At 33.1% G+C, this 21,582-nt stretch overlaps 1 long non-coding RNA gene across 1 annotated transcript; it reads left to right on the plus strand.

The window, feature by feature from the left end:
- The first annotated feature begins 3,282 nt into the window (after positions 1 to 3,282).
- LOC111691847 lies at positions 3,283 to 3,869 on the plus strand. Its single transcript, XR_002763069.1, has 3 exons — positions 3,283 to 3,599; positions 3,715 to 3,804; positions 3,858 to 3,869. It is a non-coding gene; the product is annotated as an uncharacterized LOC111691847 (long non-coding RNA).
- The last annotated feature ends 17,713 nt before the right edge of the window (positions 3,870 to 21,582 follow it).

Here is a 21,582-nt window from a genome sequence, read left to right on the forward strand (position 1 = left end):
TCTTACGACTTTCAATGTATTTTTTTTTATTGTGGTCACCTAACATAGTATCAAAATTATGCACAATAATTATAATTAGGTATAATTAGAATTAAAATTAGTACTGGTTACCCATACAGAGTGACCTAAAACTGATCGTTGCTGGATACTGGAAAAAAACGGAAAGAGCAAATAAGTAACCGCAAACGCAGATTTTTAGTGAACGAGTATTTGACTTAAAACTTACTAAGTTTAACAGCCTAAGGTCCGTGATGTAATCAAAATTGTGTTTCCCAAATCCATAAAAATTTTCTTTTATTTTAACTGTAATGGCATTTAAAATAATCTGAATTAACTAAGTTTCTTATTATTCCATGACGCAGCCGCTTGATTATTTATTTGCTTATTGTGTGTATTGCACTTTTTTAGTTATTATATTCAACAGCTTTCATGTAATGTTATTTCTTTAGTATAACTAAATACTATAAAAGTATTACTATCAATTTTATTTTATTAAGTCAATACGCATAACGCATAATGATGATAATGATACTTTGTGATGTAAAGTTAAAATCAAACATGTTGAAAGCATGTTCTACTCGTTTGTTGTCACAACTTAAGTGTATTTATTGACTTCTACTCTTTTAGCGGAAACTAAACACATTTAGCCTCCAAACACTAAATTATTCAGTTCTTTATATATTGATGGTGCTACTTTTGACAAAGTAAATGAAAATATTCCGTATTGTTTATTTATAACCAACATGACACGCCGCGAGTTGATTAGTCCTATGGAAATTTAAAATTTTTTAATTTTTGGTAACCAGTCTTTGAGTAACAAAAAATGAGGAATATATCATAATATTAAACTTTCTAAGGGAGAAGAAAATTACATTGCAACATACAAAATGTTTCACAAATAACGGAACATATACTGATAGGATAATATTCAAAGTGTTTTTTTCAAATTATTTTAATTATTTGTGCATATTATTTTGATTAACTATGGTTAAAGCTATGTTTTATTAGAGACGTATGGCATACATAAAGGCCAAATCCCTGGTCACTAATGGAAGCGTCATTATAGAATGACTTAATCTTTAAACTTTCAGTAATGTATTCTTTTTTCATAACGATAAAGTGGTTATTTTTCGAGATAATTGTAGTTAAATATAGAGTAACGCCAACGTGCTGATTTTTATTGCTCATATCCTTTATGGTCACATCAGGAACTTTACTCATAAAATTGGATCCGTGAAATAAGTTTTACAATAAATTTTTGCAAAAGATTTAATAGGAAGACCGATGCAATTTAAAATAAGCACATTTACAGACCAATACTGGTCCAATAATGGTCCAAAAAGCTATCTCCGAAAAAAATATCGCTCCATACATTTAATTTAAAGTCATATTAATTATTTGCATTTATAAACATTTGCATTAGCATTTTTTATAAACATTTGGAGTTCCCCATGGATCTATCTTGGGCCCTGTGACCTACAACTCGTCAATGTTATACCTTTTGGGTATTTGGCTAACTCTGTGGAGAAGGGAGTGGTTTTCTAGATGTTAACAGGGCGCCAGACAAATTTTCTATAGCCGTACAAATACCCTAATAGTTGACTGTCGACTTCCGAAAATAGTCAAAAAGAGGTCGACGATAAATAAAATACGATAATAGTACAACACAAGATGAATATATTTTATTTTACGTATTTACACTTATTGAGTTAATTGTATATTTACTGAATACTGTCTGAAAATTGAAATAGTATTTTGATTAATAGCAAAAGCAAATATTGAGACTAGCTACGCAAACGATTAGAGATTAGGGAGATAAAATCTATTTAAGCAAAATGCAAAAGACAGGCAATAGGCTTCGAAATGGCGTCGCTTGAGCTCAGGCGCATGCGCATAAATACACACAAGCAGGTGTATACCGTAAATAAGCAGATAAGTACCCCTAATTTCCGCAAGCGTATTACAAAATGCTGTCAATTAATCTAGTCAATAAAGCGGAAAATAAAGAGAAAATATAAAAAAAAAAAACAATGTAAATGTGCCAATATGGCCAATAAATAAAGAATATTAACAAGCGCATACATGCAAACAATCGGATATAAGCCAGTAAAGCTAAGCAAATAATAAATGTTACTAAGCAATAGCAAATTACCAATACTAATAATTTAATGTTACGATCAAAATTTAAGCATAGAGAAAAAAAAATAAAAGCAAAATGTTTGTTTCAAAAACTTGCGTGATATCCTTTCTTATCCAAGAAATATGTCTGGTAGAGGATCTTCCACGGAGCTGTACCAAAACTCCTATGAGATGACGAATGATGGTAGACGTGGTAGCACCGATTGCGTAATGCTTGGCTGAGACTGTCACAGGAGATATTTGAATACGTACAGGAACGTCAACAGTGTTCCAAATGCTGTTACGTAGAAGACCAGCTTCAAAAACAAAAGGAATCAAGCTTTCAGGAAATATTCCAAGAATGTGTGGTCCCCAAAAAAAAACCCCAATGGAAAATTAAAAAAAGAACATTAATTTAATGCTATGGCGCAATACATATGATATATATGGTCACAACGTGACGTATTATTTTAACAAATTAATTTACCTAAATTTTTAGTAATAAAAATAAACTGGCAACGTCGCATGCCATTGCCTATATGGTTAAATTTTACTACAGCTACAAAAGTATAGAGCTTATTACAAAAGGCTAAATGTAAAACAAAAGAAAAATAACTATAATAAAAATACTTACCCTTAACTAAGGGGTTCTTTATAAAACTTGCCGCTTGTAGGCTATCTGCGTATGCGGACAGACGAATACGGACCTTATGGTATCTAATGATAAGGAAACAATTCTTACAATTTGCAATTTGAACTGAACTATTACTAAATATTATTGAATTACCGCTAAAAATGTACAATAACTAATAACTAATGCCTACCTCAATTCGTTTTCCTGGGGATACGATTTTCACACGGCGTGGTGTCAGTGATCCTTCATAAGAAGTCAGAATAAGGGGTTTACACCAAAAATACTATAATCCACAGCACTATATACCCCTAAATTCTTGATAAATGGCCACAAAAATTGCTCCTAATTAAAGATGATTTCAGAAATCATAGATTTTTCACTGGCCACCAATTCACACACACCCTCCAAAAAATCTAACCTTCTCCTGTCTTTCCACCCAGAAAGCGCGCGGAAAAACCCCCCCTTGGAAACTAATCATAGTGTGATTGGACAATAGCTCTGCCAATCACAGTCAAGCATGTCGGAAATAATTGAAAATATTGGTTTTTCCTGATACAACAATGCAACGGAAGGCTATAATACTATATTCTAAGTGTAAATTAACTAACTAAAATAAGACGATGTCATAATCGGGAGTTTTCAACATTAAAAATGCTATGCACAATCGGGCAACACTGTACCGCGCAGACTCTACTTGACTTAATTTAAGTCGATCAATAATCACGGAAGAAGAAGGAGACAATATGGCGAGATGTCAAATTTGAAATAAAATAAACAAACAAGAATCAATGCCCAGTGGACTACATGAATTTTAAATTTAAGAAGCCTGTAAGAGATACACTTTAAGGTAAGCTACGTTAATTAATTGTTAGATACGTAAATAATCTCTAAACCATATCACGAAATGAATTAGGTTATACAAAATTTATATTTATAAACTATTATTTTAATCTTTATTTCAGGGTCCCAGCATTTTTGCGTTTCGAGATGCCACTTGCCGCCTACAAAAACTCCAAGGAACGATAAACACTCCTGTCTACTGTTATAAAAAGGTACGTTTTTCAAAATGTTATTTATTTTATTAATGAAATTACTTTTTAGCTAGGTATGCAAAGGGATCTCTTCAAGGAAAACCCAATTGGTGGACTATACGAATATCCTTTTCCTTTTAACATAAAAGATCAAATCTTATCTATACAGTGTGATGTTAATTTTAGAGTGAAAATACAAATTTTGAATGGATAGAGATGTTTAAAGAAATAGGAAATAAAACCTTATAAATACTGAGTGTTTCAGTTTTCAGAATAATATACATGCCTTCTTTTAAGGTAAAAATTAAACGTTACAGCCCTCTTCTCTTCATCTTATTTAACATCGATTTAAGTGACATTATTAACTGCTGTAAACTTTTATTTGCTGGTGACTTAAAAATATATTCAGCCTTGAATGATTGCCAGCAAATGTAGGTGGACCTTGACCGCACTCAACGTTGGTGTCAGTTGAATAAGTTACATCTAAATCCTTCGAAATCCAAAGTTCTTACATTTTGCAGGATCCAATTATCTTATGAATTTATTTACTTAATAAATAATACTTTATTCTCTCGTTGTGAATGTTTAAGGATTTAGGTGTATTTTATGGCTTCATTATTAGAAACTAAAAAATTCACATGTTTTAATGCTTACGTTAGATCGAGACTTAAATATGTTGCTTTGATATGGTACCCGCATCACAATGTACATAAACGACTGATTGAAAGCGTTCAGCGTAAATTTTTAAAGTATTTGGCATTTAATCATTCTGAATTTTATCCTGAACGAGGAGTTAGTTATGATCTCTTAACTAATCAATATTGTGTCACTAGCTTGTCTGTCAAAAGAGTTTGTATATCGTTAGTGTTTTTATTTAAATTGGTTCATAACTCGATTGATTGTGCAAATTTACTTTCAAATATTAATTTTTATGTCCCTAGAATTAATTCAAGAAATAGTATTACTTGTAATTTTCGGTAGAAGGGACGCTCCGAATAAACGGGTTCGGTTGCGGAAAATAAAAAACAGGACGGCCTCAAACTGGCCGTTGAGCCGAAATATTGCTAAGGTGGGTGCTACAGTTCCGAAAATTCCAGTAACCTCAGTGCGCCATCGATCACTGCAATTAATCATTTCAAAAAGCACAATGCAGCAGATTTTAACAAAAGATCTGAATCCATTCAAAATTCAGCTAACCCGGAAATTGAAACCAGATGACCAGAGGAGCGGAGACAATCCTCGGGTTATTCAAGAACGATCGCTGTATACCCAAAGAGTGACAGTGTGGTGTGGAATATACGCAGGTGGGGTGATTGGTTCATTCTTTTGAAAATGATGCTGCAAACGCACTGACTGTCGATGGAGAACGATACCGAGAGATGCTGTTGAACTTTTTGTGGCCTCATTTGGATGGCATGTATTTGGATGACATGTATTTGGATGACATGTGGTTCTAAAACTTATTACGGGACTACTTCTAAATTTGTTGATTTTTAAACATTAGCTAAATGACATTAAATATAGGTATTATATAAAATACATTATTCTTGGCGCATTCACCATTTTCTCGAATTTTATTGAACTTCCTTTTGCCAAAGTTAATTTGCGTAATTATTTTTTTTATAATGCGAAAAAAACCTCGTACCTCAAAAATGTTTTAAATAATAGTTATTTATGGTACTAGTGTGTTACGGTATATACAGCGTGTCCGGAAAGGTAATGTCAAAAATGAAGGGGTATACAGAGGAGGTCAATAACAGCCACTTCTTATTTGTGGAAGGGCGAAATGGGCGGTGACTATTAGACGTCTTCATTATAGCCATCTTTCTCTATCGCACGGATTTCTATGACTTACTTTATCACTCTCACGTAACGGCCGATGAACCATGGGAACTTTCCGACCCTGTATAAAGGAAATAAGCAGTAAATAAACATAGCCCCCTTAAGCAAGCTTGTCTGGGGTGTAGATACATATTTAAAATATAGGAATACATAGAAATATTCAATAAAATTAATCAACAAACAAACAACATGTAACACATAATATGAGGTTTAAGTAGATACAAAATAAAATAACCCAACAGGAAAGTGTAAAGGACTATTAAAAAGTACATTTCAGTATACAACATGTACATATATAACGTCGTGTGTGATGAACCAATAATAACAAAACAATTAAAATGCAATATTTGCTTATTACTGGTTAATGTTATTAATCAGGTTACTTATTACATGTCGTGGTCTGCGCAGCAAATAAGTTCTCAATTTTATTTTAAATAAATTTAGTGAAGTGACATTCGTTATGGCGTTGGGTACACTATTCAGCAATTTCGGTACAAGATAAAGGTTTGACCTTTGACCAATATTTTTTTAATTTTAGGTGGTAAGTAGTAGTTTACAAAATTTTGCCAACTTTTTAATTAATAAAATCTATTTTCCTCATATGAAATCCTGCGTTTCTTTTGGGACACCTTTTATTAAACAGTATAAAAATAGTGTGCAAAAAGATATACATCCTATATCTCAGTAACGGATTACATCTAAGTGTAGAGCTTAAATCTTTTTTCCTTTCATAATTTATATGGTCATAAATCTGTTACTATTGCTGTACTTTAACAAATAAAATCACACATAGTTTTATGCTAACCAATTTCTAAAAGAAGTAATACATATTTATTCCGAAAAAATTGGAAAGAAGTAAAATAAAGAACCCTTCGTGTTGAAGAATGAAATAAATACATTTAATTGTAATTAACTGAAGAAGGAATTAAATTCTATACTTCCTGTATACATTTTCATTTTCTCTCCCTTTCCCTTGAACTTTCGTAATGTCAGAAATAACAGATTTTAAACTTAAACTTCGAAACCCTTTCATAAACTTCATTCAATTTTTGCATCAAGGCTCTTGCTGAAACTTAACTCTTACGCCCAGTTTGTTTATAATTTAAAATACAATTTCTGCTTGTATTTAACGTTTTGCAGAGAGTTTGAAAACATATCATTATTATATAATTGAAAAAGTGTTGCTTGGGGCTAAAGTATCATAAACAAGTAGAAGCTGAGTTGCTAGGTATCTTTCTATAATTAGTTACAAAAGAAGAAAATAGTTAACGAGAGATTAAATTGGAGATAATAAGGTAGAGAAAATAAACATTTCGATATTATTCTAGAATGGCAAAATGCAGTGTTATACTAAAACGTGATCTTGTATTAATACAGCGGTTTTTCTTGATATGAATATGTAGTTGTTAAAATTAAAACCACTTTTCACATACACTATATATGTATATAGGTACAGCTCTTTACACAGGCCAATTCCACCCAAAGCTTTATTATTCCCATCGACAATTTGCTCTCTGTTACTTTTTTCTCTTCAAATTCATACAATGTTTTCTCCTAGATCCAATAAAACAACCTTTCTCGATCTTTACTATGTTTTTATAAATGCTTCTCTTTCGTCTTCGCCATTGTCGTATTTGTCATTATTACTAAATACTCCAACTACTGCATTCATCGTTAGTGTTATAGAGCAGATATGATTCTATCAGATGAGAGTTTTATTTCTTAGATCTTTGGGCTTAATTTTGAATTCAGTTTTAAGTAAAGTGAAATTATTTTTTTACTTAGTTCTTTCACACATATCACCACTGACCGGCGCGCGGCGGCGTAAACCGGGCCACCCAGAATTAGCGTGGTAAGTTGTATCAGTGCACAATCGGCGTTGAAATTTGTCACTTTTTGAATCAACTGTTAACTGAGCGATAATAGCAAATTTAGTAAAACAGATTGCTTTTGTACGACTTGTATTATCTTAAAGTCACCATATTTTTTAAATATTAATACGGACAAAGCACCGATTAAAAATCTTTCCATTGTTAAAAATTTTTACATGATTTATTAAATATTAACTAATATTAGCATGTAGATACGTTGCTAATTGTAAATAAACTAATTTATGTTTTAAAATCATTATTTCTGGCGTTTTAAAGAATGTACATAATAAACAAAATAAACAAAAAATTCTTATTAATCTGATTGACAAGAAATATTTTTTTAAAACCGTTTCCAATTTATAAAAAAATTGTGTTATCATATTTTTAAGTAGTGCATATATTTAATTTTTAAATCTCACCTCTGAGTTGCTGAACTATACTGTACTATACTACCATGTAAAACAATTTAGGAAGGTTAAAACAGTTACAAAATTCTAAATAGAATCCGATATTGTTCGGAATACTTACGAAGGGCAGCATAAGCTAGCCTGCGGTGTAGCATAGAATGATTTGGCAAACGAGTAAAAAACAAACTGTCATGTTAATTTGGCGGCGAAACGGGAATGGAAGAAGGTGTTTGTGTGTAACCTTAGTTCCATGTTTCTATGTATGAAAAACCATATATACGAATTAAGAAACAGTTGATATATTTAGAACATACTTTTTGCCAGGAGAAAGCGATTATGTGCCGAATAACTGTTTGTAAGAATGGTCCAACATTTAAATGATTATGGCAGCCTTAAATGTCACACTAATTTGTACAGTAACGAACTCAGAGAGTGAGAAACTTAGTACCTAAAATTTTAAAGTACTCGAAGATTTCAAGTATGTCATATGCTCTAAAAAAAATCAGGTGATTAGATTATTTAGTTATTTATCAGTATTTAGTCATTACTGTTTGAGTTTTCTGTTAGATTAGTTGTTAAGTGTGTATGCGCTGTGACCAAAGCAGTTCATACTAGCTTGTCTAGAGACGGATAATTGAAATTACTAAAAAAAAAAGTTAGAAAAATCACTTTTCACGATGCAATTTGAGAAAACAAACTTCTGATACATGTTTCTAAAGGTCAAAAGTATCATCCATGTAATTATGACACTCATTCAAAGTTTAATCCTGTATAATTTATTTATAATTTATCTCAGAAATATATATTTTTACTGTACCTGATTTTTTACTATGTATTCTGAAAGTCATTTCCAATTTTACAACCTTCCAGGTAGACATACATTCATCAACAACAACAACAACGTGTGGTGCCTTTACAAAAACTAACATATATCTTATTTCAGAGTGCATTCTTGAAGCTGCCGGCTTTTTCCCATCAATCCCACCAATTTTTCTTCAGGAAGAGAACTAAAATTTATTTTCCAGAGTAACGGTTAGTGATTAGCCGAGAGATTACTTCTGACAATGCCCGTCAAACGACTCAATGAAGTAAAAGGAAAACGTACGATTCTTAGATTCTAAATATATCATCATTTATCATTGCGCTCCCGAGCCGTATTGTGGGTTCTCTGGGGCAGCGCTTTCTTTTGTTTTTCCACCATGTGTAACGCCTCTAGAGGCTTCCGTGAAATATGAGATCATCCTTTGGTTGGCTGACCACTTATATTCCTGGTAACTTCATAACTGAACGCCGTAAAGGAGCTCGGTTTCCTGCATAATTGTTCTCGTAAAAACTAACCCAAAAACTTTAGTTTAAAAGCATATAAATCCTCCAGCTTTGTGTTTTACCCATCCAGAAATTTAATGAAGCTATTAATTAAGAAGGCTGTACTTTTAAGAGCGCTGTGCCTCCCATTATGTTCTAACATTTCCCATATAAATTCTAGATGAATGCTATTAAATTGTCGACAAAACTTGTAGCTAGAAAGTTGCACATCACATTTTTCGAGGTTTCCTAATTTTAATCGATATCACATTACGCCCAGCAGTGGTCTTAATTGTTCTGAAATATTCAGTCTCATTATAATTACGAATTCGCAATCAATTTTTCTGCACGACTTGCAATTTTGAGCAAAAGATCAGCAAAAAACTTCCTGTCTACGGCATTATAGTTGCTTAATAATTTCATTAATGGGGATGTTTCTTTATAAATATAATAATATGGGTAGAACGTGTTTATTTCTTTATATATATATAAGTGTCTACTAACTTGTCTACGTAGTTGTTTCCTTTTGTTAACACGCTAACTGAAGTAATTAAATCTAAGGACAGTTAATAAATTTACTCATCTCATGTAATTGTGAATGAGGTTCATATTTATATGAAAGCCACATTTGAGTTTTAGAAATATATAAGTTTGTTTCCTCAGTTTTCCATAGTACCGACAACTTTAATTAACGTTGGTCGTTTGTTTTTTTACCAGTCTACCACCTTGTTGATATATCATATCAGATGTAAAGTCAGCCTGCATATTTCAATCGTGTAAACCATGATCAAGCACGTGCTGCTGCGAAACTATTGATTGAAACGGCTTAAACAGCAATCATTGCTAGACACGTTTTCAAACATTGTTTAGAATTTTATAACTTTTACTTGTTTTAACTTTCTTAAATGCGTCCTTGTCTACTTTTATATTCACACGTAGCTATGTGCTATTGTTTACCTTGTTGGAATGTGTGAATGAAGTATATAGGGTGATTCACAACTTATCCAAAAAAATTTGGGAATAGATGCAGCATGAGAAATGGAATCAATATTGTAAAAAAAATTTTGTAAAATCCTTATAGTTTCCGAGAAAAAAAATATTGAAGTTATAGTACATTCAACCAGTATATAGCTGGATAACTGTAGTCTCTAGCGTCATTCGCCACGTGGCCTCAGCGACTCCGAATACTGAATTCGGATTTTGCAATCGTCGTTGCGATATTTATCTGTTATCTGTGGTGTTTTAGTAGTTAGTTTCAAAAATGGGTAGTTAGTGTCAAAAATGGTTTGCGTGTACTCGGAGTTGATGGATAATTTATGGTGAAGCATTTGTGTTATGGTGAAACAAGACATTTGTGTTAGTTCGTAGAAATTGTGTACAACGGACCCAAATGTGTTTACACATTGGTGGATAAAATATTGAACAGTTGTTGTAACATCGAGTATGTCAAATAATTTTATTATTTAAATACACAAATTAATTTTATTAATTAAGAAAGGCAAAAGCAGTTGAATTTGCTGATATAAAATAGGTGCGATAAAATTCTATTTACATATTTCTTTCCTTGCGAAAGTTTTTGTCCGTTTTTATCACACCGCCATGCCGGTCGCATTGTGCTAGGTCAGGTTTTACAGAGGACCAGTTTCCAGTGCCATGCAGAAGTGTATTTTTAAATCATTTTCGAACTGCCCTTTTTGATTTTTTCTTTACAAAATTGTATTTGTACCCTGTACAGGGTAATTCTTTTATCATGGGAAATGAGTTTTTCTCGTAAACGGCTGCAGCAAATTGAGTTCTGTAAAAAGTATTTTATTTGTTCTGATTGATGTTTGAAATTGCGATGGATATGAAAGTTATAATTAAGCGACGCTGGGCGTCGCGACGCTTCAAACATTTTTTTGTCAGAAGCATACCATTTTTATTTCAGAAATTGGAAGATCTATTGAATAGAAACACTTTTTCCAAATACCATTTTTTTTCATCTAAAACCATTAAAAAATTACAGACCAGTTTTTATGTGTTAAATTGGTCGATTGCCATGCAAAGAATGCATGGTTTTTTAAATTTCACTAAAGCAGGTAGGCTTTGAAAAAACAAAATTGGCTTATATTAATTGATGTCTGAAATTGTCAGTGTAATTTTAATTATTTCTATTAAAATAGTAAGTAATAAGAAATATGTTTACACATTCAGAAAAAGTTGACATGCTTTTGTTATACGGAGAAGCCCAAAAAAATGCTTTAACTGCAAGAAGATTATATGCGGAAAAATACCCCGAACGCAACCTTCCAGACCACAAAATTTTTGCTAGGTTAGAAAGTAGTTTGCGTCAAAACCCTAAAGCATTTGAAGGTAGGTTTTGTGTTTTTTTATAAATCTCCATAAATTCAATGAGCCAAATTTGCAGGTAAAAGATTAAGAACAAAAACTGTCACGACGGATGAAAATGTGGCAATTATTTTAAATTACTTTAACAATCATCATGAAGCTTCTATAAGAGAGGCTTCAAGAGACTTAAATTTAAATTATAGCGTGATACAAAGAGTTTTAAAAAGCAACAAATACCATGACTATAAATTTCATAATTTGCAAGAACTTTCGCTAAGAGATTGTGAGCGGAGGGAGGATTTTATTTGTCAGTTTTTGGTGTCTTTGGATGATAATCCTAATTTATTTTCTCATATATTATGGACAGACGAAAGTCATTTTGTTAGTCATGGATTACCAAACAAAAAAAATACCCATTATTGGTCGGACGAAAACCCGTATAAAATCAGGCAACATCAAAGGCAGGGCCACTTTGGCATAAATGTCTGGTGCGGAATAGTCGGGCGGCACTTAGTAGGGCCATACTTTTATGAAGGCGCCTTGACGGGCGCAAGATACTTAGATTTTCTCCAAAATCACCTTCCTCTTTTGCTGGAACATGTGCCACTGCAAATCAGAAGAAACTTATGGTTTCAACTAGATGGAGCTCCTTGCCACAATGCGGCCATTGTTCAAAATTATTTGAATGAATTCTACCACGGAAGATGGTTGGGGACACACGGGCCCTTGAAATTTCCGCCTAGGTCCCCGGACTTGACACCCTTAGATTTCTTTTTATGGGGAACTTTAAAAAATATAGTGTATAAAACAAAATCTAATAATTTAGATAATTTAAAACAAAACATTACTGATGCGTGCAATGGAATATCTGGTGATGTTTTAAGAAAAGTTACATCTTGCGAAATAAGAAAGCGGTACAATTTATGTTTAGATAACGATGGCGCCTATATCGAGCAATTGTTAAAATAAGATTTGTGAATTAAGAGTTAATTTTTACTAAACACAGTTCATGTTATTCTTTAGTGTTTTATGTATTGGTTGTTGTTAGTGTAAACGTCCATTATTTCTTAAACAATTAAATTAGTGTTATTAAATGTAGTAACATTTTGTAAATTGTTTTCTTTAAATCCTAAATTATATTTGTGGTCAATATCAGCATAAAAGTTAGCCTGCCTGCTTTAGTGAAATTTAAAAAACCATGCATTCTTTGCATGGCAATCGACCAATTTAACACAAAAACTGGTCTGTAATTTTTGAATGGTTTTAGATGAAAAAAAAAATGGTATTTGGAGAAAGTGTTTATATACAATAGATCTTCCAATTTCTGAAATAAAAATGGTATGCTTCTGACAAAAAAATTTTTGAAGCGTCGCGACGCCCAGCGTCGCTTAATTATAACTTTCATATCCATCGCAATTTCAAGCATCAATCAGCCCAAATAAAATACTTTTTACAGAACTCAATTTGCTGCAGCCGTTTACGAGAAAAACTCATTTCCCAAGATAAAAGAATCACCCTGTACATCCAGAATTTTTTTTTGGATAAGTTTTGAATCATCCTGTATAATTCACCTAAACTAGATCAACATGAAAGGATATCGACACAAATATTCACAGACTAAACAAAGTGCTTTAAAAAATTTGTACCAAATACGTTTTATTAAAAACATAAATTAGTTTAACATACAAATTTCTTTGGCTTTTCTTTAAATCACCGAAGTGTGTACTCAAGATAGAATCGTTATTTTTTTAATAAATTAGTTTTACTTGCAATTAATAAAGTATCCTTATCCATATACCGATATTAGTTAATATGAATCATGCAAAAATATCAATTTTTTTAAGTCACTAGCAACAAATTTCAATTTTGAACGCTTTTTTGCATTGATATTAAAAATATATGATGAATTTAAAATAACATGTCACATAAGCAATGCCACCCTATTGGTTTCATATAGTTAATTTAAAAAGGTAACAACTGTTCTAATTATCTATTTTATCCACAAAAAACATAATTTCTTTAATGCAATACCTATAAGTACGAATTTATTTTTTCGAGACTGGCATGTATGCAGACATTTAACAGTACTACAAACAAGCCTCTGTGGTGTGTTTGGGTTTACTTAACTGCTCCATATCGTGCTGCATTCAAAATCAGCTTTATGTGTGCTTTATTTTTCACCAATCAACTATTTTTAGATATACAGCGGTTGACTAGAATATACCAAACAAAAAAGAAATATGAAAGCTATTAATATGTAAATGTTGAAATATGTTCTCTACAGATATGCTTTAGTTTTAGGAGAGACAGAAAAGTATGGATATTTTCTTATTAAAAAAATGACACAACTTATATAATTATCTGATTCAGAGTAATTCTTAAGAAAACTGTGCTTAATAATTCATCTACCTTTGACCAAAAAAAACTTTATACACATATTCCTTTTTCATTTTTTTTCCATAGTAACTTATAAATTATAAAGACTGTTACAGTTTTTTGTAACAGGTTGAATGTACATTAACATGGTCATAAGTACCTAACTACGTTTTATTTATTATTACGTACTGTATTGTAGAATTTTTGGATTCAATAAAAATTATGCAATGACAATGAGTCAGTAATCGGTAGCTAATTCTGAATTTATATTTATAATTTGGTCGAAGTAGGGATTATTATTCAAAATTTGCGAAAAAGGGTTGCTTTCAAGTAGAATGTATACCTGTTTATATAGAAAAAGTATAATTATTTGTAGATTTTTTTATTAATAAAAAGAGAGTCCTGTTTTTGTTAGTATAACATATACAAAATAAAAATTTATTAGGGCTGAAAATTTTATCTTCGTATGTGACCTCAACTTTGATTTTGCGGCCAAGGTCAAGGTCACATCGAGGTCAACTTATTCGTCACCCCTGTAGCAACTTCAGGATAAGACGTTTGATCCAAAAGTCGATGAGATTTTTATCAAATAAATATCACACCACTATTTGGATTACTTAATACTTGATTTGATTTTCAAGTGAACTTTTAAATTTAACCTCTTATTACTTTGCAACATACTCGGAAGAATTTACTGCTATTCCAGGATCCATCTTCGGTCAACATTCAAATGACCTTCAAGATTAAATTCAAGATCACCGGTCTATAGTCCCAAACATCATTAAAAACATTTGTAGACGTCGTCAAGGTTAATTTCTGTAGTCGACCTTCAAATAACCTTGTAGGTCAAGATCAAAGTCAAATCCAAGGTCGTGGTTGAGTACCTTGATGAAAATTCAATCGACTTTTGGGGCAAACGTCTTATACCAAGGTGGCTTAAGGGGTGACGAATCATTGAACTCTCTGTGACCTTCACCTTGACTGCAAGGTGAAAACTGAAATCATATCCGGATGTAAAATTTTCTGTCGAATCCATTCTCAGAGCAAATAATAAAGGGTCACGTTTAAAATTGTGAATTTGACTTTCAATTAACCTTCTAGGTCAGGGTTAAGGTCAAATTCAAGGTTAGTAACCGCATTCCTCCAATGAACTGAACAACTTTGGTGTAGGTAATTTTTGGATCGGAGGCTTCAATGACGAATTATTCACGTCTATCGATTAAAATGGTACCCGTCGTATATCTGAAACATCTTCAATAATAATTCTTAAATCTTATTTTGCTTCACTGCATTTTTACCTGTAAATTACGATCTTCTTTTGTTAATGTGCCACATAAAATATGTCCTAAAACTCAAATAATTCAAAAAACTGAAAATTGCAATGAGCTTGCAAAGATTTCTATTAAAACAGTTATTAAATATTCAGCTCAGCGTACATAAATGCAATTTCATTAGCTGATTTAAGTAATTCAGGTACATATTACATAAATAATAAACATAAAACAACATTATGTATGACAAAAAGATAACATTAAATAAATAGTTAACTTATAAATAAATTTACTTATCATCGTATTCCATGTTTCTTTTCCTACATATACGTAAATACGAGGAAGGGGAAACAAACTGTTTACTTGGTTTATTATTATGGGAAACCGGTGTAGGTTGTAACAGAGTGTCAATTGAAACAAACGTGCTCGTGTTGCTATCATCTGAGTTATGTTGAAAGCTTAACCGCCCCTTGGCAGTCGTCACTTGTGGCGGTAAATGATGCAATAAAGCAAATAGTATCACACTTGTAATACATTTCACTTTTTTATATATTTAACTAAATAGAAGAGTATTATATTTTTTTGGCAGATAAATAAATCTCGATAAGGGTAACAGTAGGTACATGTTCCCCTGCATTCTAATCTGAAATTATACATATTTTTTCAATCAAACTGTAGTTATATTCGTTTTATAAACGGCAATTAAACTCTTGTACGCCATCACCAAATATGCGTATGTTCCTGATTGTAAGTAAAACTGCTTTTATTTTAAAATAATTAATTTTACTTTTTATTAAATGTCCGTAATGCAAAATAAAATAAAAATACTTACTAATCTGATTTGGATTATCTGTTAAAATAATTTCAAGGATTTGATCCAATTTTTTTTAAAGCTCTTTGTTTAGTTTGTGAATTTCTTGTGTCAATCACCTCTGACATTGACCTAGCTTAACTAAACTATACAATGGTCACTTTACATATTTCAATGAAGCAAACAATTGCAGGTAGCCAAGGTTGATTATAAAAGTAGGCAGTGACACATTTGGAAATGTTAAAACAGGTACTATTAAAAAGTTAAAAAATTCTAAATAAAATACAATATGTTTATATCATTTTTCCTTATTCCATGACTGAACATCTGAAATTAGTCCAAAACCACATAAAATAGTAGTAAAATTAAGCCGCAAATGATGCACACGAAAAGAAAACTATGGTACCACGTGAAGTCCGGTTCTGTATTAAAGCGTGTCTTTCGTGGAGATTTCCGATAATCGTAGGTAGCCGTACTTTATTGCTTATACAATTAGAATATCCACTTCGATTTTACTCCTTATGTGGCAATCAGATAGTAAACGTTCAAAAATCAAACAGCCAATATTAATTCGGTGGAACGAGAATAACCCACTATGTCACCGTTCATTTTATTACATCTATTTTAGTTTTTAGGTATTAGAAAGTATGTTTTTACTGGTAGCGAAGTAGTTCTCGCCGGCGATCTCCTGTTTCTTTATGAGGACTGTGCAGGGTCTGTCAAGCGCAAACTGGGGAAAAATGCTGTCAGGGTCTGCCTGCAGAAGGGGCTGGGTGAGCTTTTGTTTAGCTGTCGTCTGCTGGACTTTCGGCCACCAGACGAGAGATCCATGACATGACCACTTTTGGTTTCATTTCCCATTACCAACGGTCCTGCGACACTGCTCATAGGATATATACGCTATTTTTAATCTTCTTTCAAAATTAAGATTCCATGTTAGCTTTGCATCGACTGTGAGATTTCATATAATTCTAACCTCTGGTCTCGATTGAACTTATCTCAATTCTTCTGGATTTCCATTACATTCCTGTGAAGTACTCACCAAAGCTTTTCTCTTTTATCAAAAGTTTGGTGTTAGTGAAGTTTGTAACATGACCTCTGTCTACCCTGTACTCCGCAATTCTTCAACATTATGCTTCGGTTGAAACTCGATCTTCTTTTACTTCGTATCTACTGACGTATCTTCCCTTTCATGCACTGTTTATTTTTCCACGGGATACCCTATATATCGGGGCCTTGTACATACCGTTTCTGTAATTTATCTTAGAAAAGGCTGTCCCTATCTTCCTTGAAGGGTTTGTAGAAGTCCTCGGCGTCAATCTGCCGTCGACCTGTTCTGGAACCCTGTTGCGTTCCGCGTCTGTTTTTTTTTGTCCTTGCAACTATTAAATCGGTCCGGGTGGCGTCAGGCTAGCGCTATTGACTTAGTACTTAAAATTGGTCACTTGCAGACATGTGTACCCACACTCCTCCTTGCCGGTATGGATGCCATTACGGAACTTACAGCTGGTCAGAAAGCGAACCCTTCTACCGGACCTCGTGGTAATTCCCTTGGGTGTGGTTGGCACGGATAATGGGGCAGAAGTTGATGGAAGACTATTGTGCTCGTCCTTGGTAGCTGTCGCGTCATTCAGACAATACGCAGGTTTAATTCTGTCTATGGCCACTTTAACTTCGCGACCAAACAGTGCAAGGAAATTTTCTTATTACAATTGCCTCGCCTCAGTGCAAGGAGCAATTCTTCCTAACTGCAGTACTTAATATAGATTCGTCATAGACATTAAAAACCAGGTAGCGGGCGGTAGAAAATAGGTTCGAGGCTGTAGAAAACAGGTCTGTAATAAACAAGTCTGTAAAAAACAGGTGTGTCAAAAACAGGTCTGTAAAAAACAGGTCTGTAAAAAACAGGTCTGTAGCAGTAAAAACAGGTATCTGTCAGTAAAAAACAGCGTAGTGTTACAAACAGTTCAGTAGGGATACTAATAATGATTAATAAAGCAGAGCTCATTTCTCTTTATATATGTATGTAATGATCAAATCCTTTTCTATATCTACCATTACTGATATCATTGCCTTTGCTAATCACCATAAAACCATATTTATCTTTCCAGCACAGTGAGCAAATTTCCTTAAGTTTATTAAAACTCATATCGGTATTAATGTGATCTTCATATATGCTTCAAATTTAAATCATCTTGCTTGAAGACTATCAACATATTTGCATTATCACGTATTAGATGTTTTGGAATACGTGTATACGTTTGACAAAGGTAAAAACAATCTACTTCTTTATGACGTCCCATACTGAAGTAATTTCTCATAACATTTTGTTTATCACAGGCTACATCATCAAAAATTAATATTGAGTTTCGTTTTACATCTTCAGGCGGTGGAATGTTGTCGCAATTAATGAATTCCTTTTATTGTGTTTAGAAGCTCTTCTAAATACTGATATTTTGACTGATAGACTTGGAAAAAATATAAATATTTTCAAACTTCAATCCATTAGGATGCTCGATTAAACTGTCGCGTTTGATCACTGTAAACGGACCATCATATGGAGTCTCTAGTTGAGTTTTAACGCCGTCCACACGCACAAAAGCATGTGTTGCTGTTGCCAAGTCTTTAAAAACGAATGACGTCTTCTCACCAAGACGTTTAACTGCGGCTGTACGTAAGCTCTCCATGTGACGTCTGAGGTCCTTAACAAAATCCGCTTCGGTGCTGAGCAGGAAAGAAGAAATTCTCCGGGTAGGCGTTTTCCCTTGAGAGAAAGTTTTATTTTGCTGCACACCGAAAGCAACCCGCAAGTGATGACCCCGTGATCTTTCAAGCGACGTGATTTTTGAACCGACGTGATTTTTCAACCGACGTGATCTATCAACTGTCATTCAGTAAAAGTACGCTATTTTGTGCAATTAGAGTTGTTTATTTCGCATAACGCAGCAAGCAAACATGAGCCTCAAACAAGAAAATTATACCCGTTCAGAAGACGATAGACTCAATCGCATCGAGCAGCAGTTGGTGGAGATGTCACAGGCAACGGCTCACAAAGAGTGAACCGCGACGATCGACGACGAGGACATCTAGATCGCATTTGCAAGACCGATCGCGAAGCCGTGACAGTGACAGTGCCCGAAAAGGTCGAGGGAGTAAAAGACTACCCGCTGCCTACGACAATAAAGCAATTACGACAATTCCTTGATGCCCTGAACTTTTATTGAGGGTTGTACTCAACACAGCAGGTACCCATGCGCCATTGAATGAACTGCTTAAAGGGGATGTTAAAGGAAAAACACCCATAAAATGGGTCATGTGCAGACCCTTGCAGACATGTGTATATAGAGCGGATAGTTCTTGCACTTAGATACCCTCCTGATGGCTCAACAATATTCCTGTTGTTGTATCCATTTCCTCTAAGGGCAAATCCTAGGTGCTATAGTTCCTCACGATGACATCTGCTTGTTCGTTCAGATATCTATCCGTGTGGTTTGACAAGTATATCTAGCAACGGTAGTATACTATTTTCCTAATCTCCATGGTGAGGCTCATATCTAGATGCACTTTATTGATGTGATTCAGGATCTTTCTATATTGTATATCGAAGAGGTTAAATATTAGATGCATCGTCAACATATTTGAATTAACAACAGCTTTAGAGTTGATGCGTCCAGAGTTTTCTTCTTGAAGGCTTCTATCTAGATATTTTGTAGAGCTGAGGACCAGAGTGAACCTATAGCTACCCCTTCAATTTTTTTTTACAGTACTAAACCGTAACACAGAAGAAGGTCCATTTGATGCATGTTTTTGTCAAGTCATAGTTTTGCCATAAGCTTTTGACGTTCTTCCAAAGCTTCTTTAATTGGGACTTTCGTGAATAACGACTTCATGTTAAAATTCACTATAATTAATTATATCATCTGAATCTGGTTGGAATGAATCTTGTAAATAAAATCTCCATAGTTTTTGACATGGTGTAGACTGTAGATCTTTACTTTGATGTGCCACTTACCGAGCGAGTGGGCGAGTGGCTGATCTAGTTGCTCTCCTATTGGTCGAGGTGGTATACCTGTTGGTCTCCTTATACAGGGTGTAAGAAGTTTGAGTGCTATTACTTCAGCGTGAGATAGAGTAATCATAAATGAACAAAAAAGTTGTTCATTACAGGGGCGTAAAGTTAACAGTTTTCAAAATACAGCGAGTATTAATATTGGGGAGTTTCATCACAACGTGACAACAACGCTTAACCTGCTGATACACACCACGTGTATACGCGGCAGACTTGTCCTATGGAAAAAATGTATACATCTATTATTGTGAAACATTTATTAAATTTCAGGACAATTGTTTCCCAGTTTTTAAATAAATAAAATAAAATGTATCGATTTTGTAGTACGAAGATAGTATTGTGCTTAAATTTTAGCTCGAATTTTAGTAATTATGAATCTCTTAAAAGAGGAACTTAACTTTTAATCAAATTACGTATTTGAAAAATATGAAATTAAAGTATTCAAAGATTCACGTCGTCCAAATAATCATACGTATTAAAATTAATTTAGGTACTTACCAAAAAGCAAAATTCAGTAATTTTTAAAAGCACAAGTGTAGTTTACACCATATGCTCAAAATGTCCACCACCATTTTCGATGCACGCTGAAAAACACCTCGAAAAAAGGAAATATTGGTACGCAAAAAACACTCCGATACGGTCGAATTCCAGGTTACTGAATTGTGTATTGGTGGACAGCTTAGTACCTCGTGTTATTATAATCGCCGCGCCGTTGTCACATTGCTCAATATGAATTTTATCTAATTTTAAATTTATTACAACGCTATTTTTTATTTTTTTCAGCATAAAGAAGTTCAAAAATGTGATAAACATTGTATTTTATGGTATTCTATGCACGCAGTTATGTCAATATTCCTTAATTAATCGGACATTTGTACATCAAGTCGGAGATTTTGATAATTTTTTTTCTCGGAAATGGTTGAGTTTAGAACCCATGCCATTATAAGGTTTTTTTGTTCGTTTTAATGTATTCTATCGTCTGTTAAAATTAGGGCAGTCAAATTTCTAACACACTGTACAAGTCACTGTCTTCTGAGATGCGATTAGGGTAAGATGAAGATATTACTGAATTTCGAAGATGAAGACGAAATTTTCTGACATTTCTTCGTTTTTCCTTATTAATAATAATTAATTCCGAAATATCCGGTAACCAGCAAATAAATAAATTATAAAAAGTCTGACTATTCGAATAAACGCAAATTTAATTATAAACGTTCCATCCCATAAATTATCGGACCAAAAATAATAAAATTTCAAACAATAAAAGGTATCCCCTCGTAAACCACCAGTGCTAACCAGTTATTATATTCACATCTGCACATTTATTATCTTAATTTAGGGTTGGCCGAACGTTTTGTTCATATAATACTACTTATTTATGTATCTAACAAGGGTTTCGACATAAATGTAAATTAATTACATACCCCCGGTGCAAATTGATTCGATATTTGTAGAGTTTTAACACAAAATGTATGGCAACATGTTTATTTCGGCGTGAAAATCGATTTATATTATTCAT

The sequence above is a fragment of the Anoplophora glabripennis genome, unplaced genomic scaffold, assembly GCF_000390285.2.
Source record: "Anoplophora glabripennis isolate ALB-LARVAE unplaced genomic scaffold, Agla_2.0 scaffold597, whole genome shotgun sequence".
In the NCBI taxonomy this organism is placed as follows: Eukaryota; Metazoa; Arthropoda; class Insecta; order Coleoptera; family Cerambycidae; genus Anoplophora; species Anoplophora glabripennis.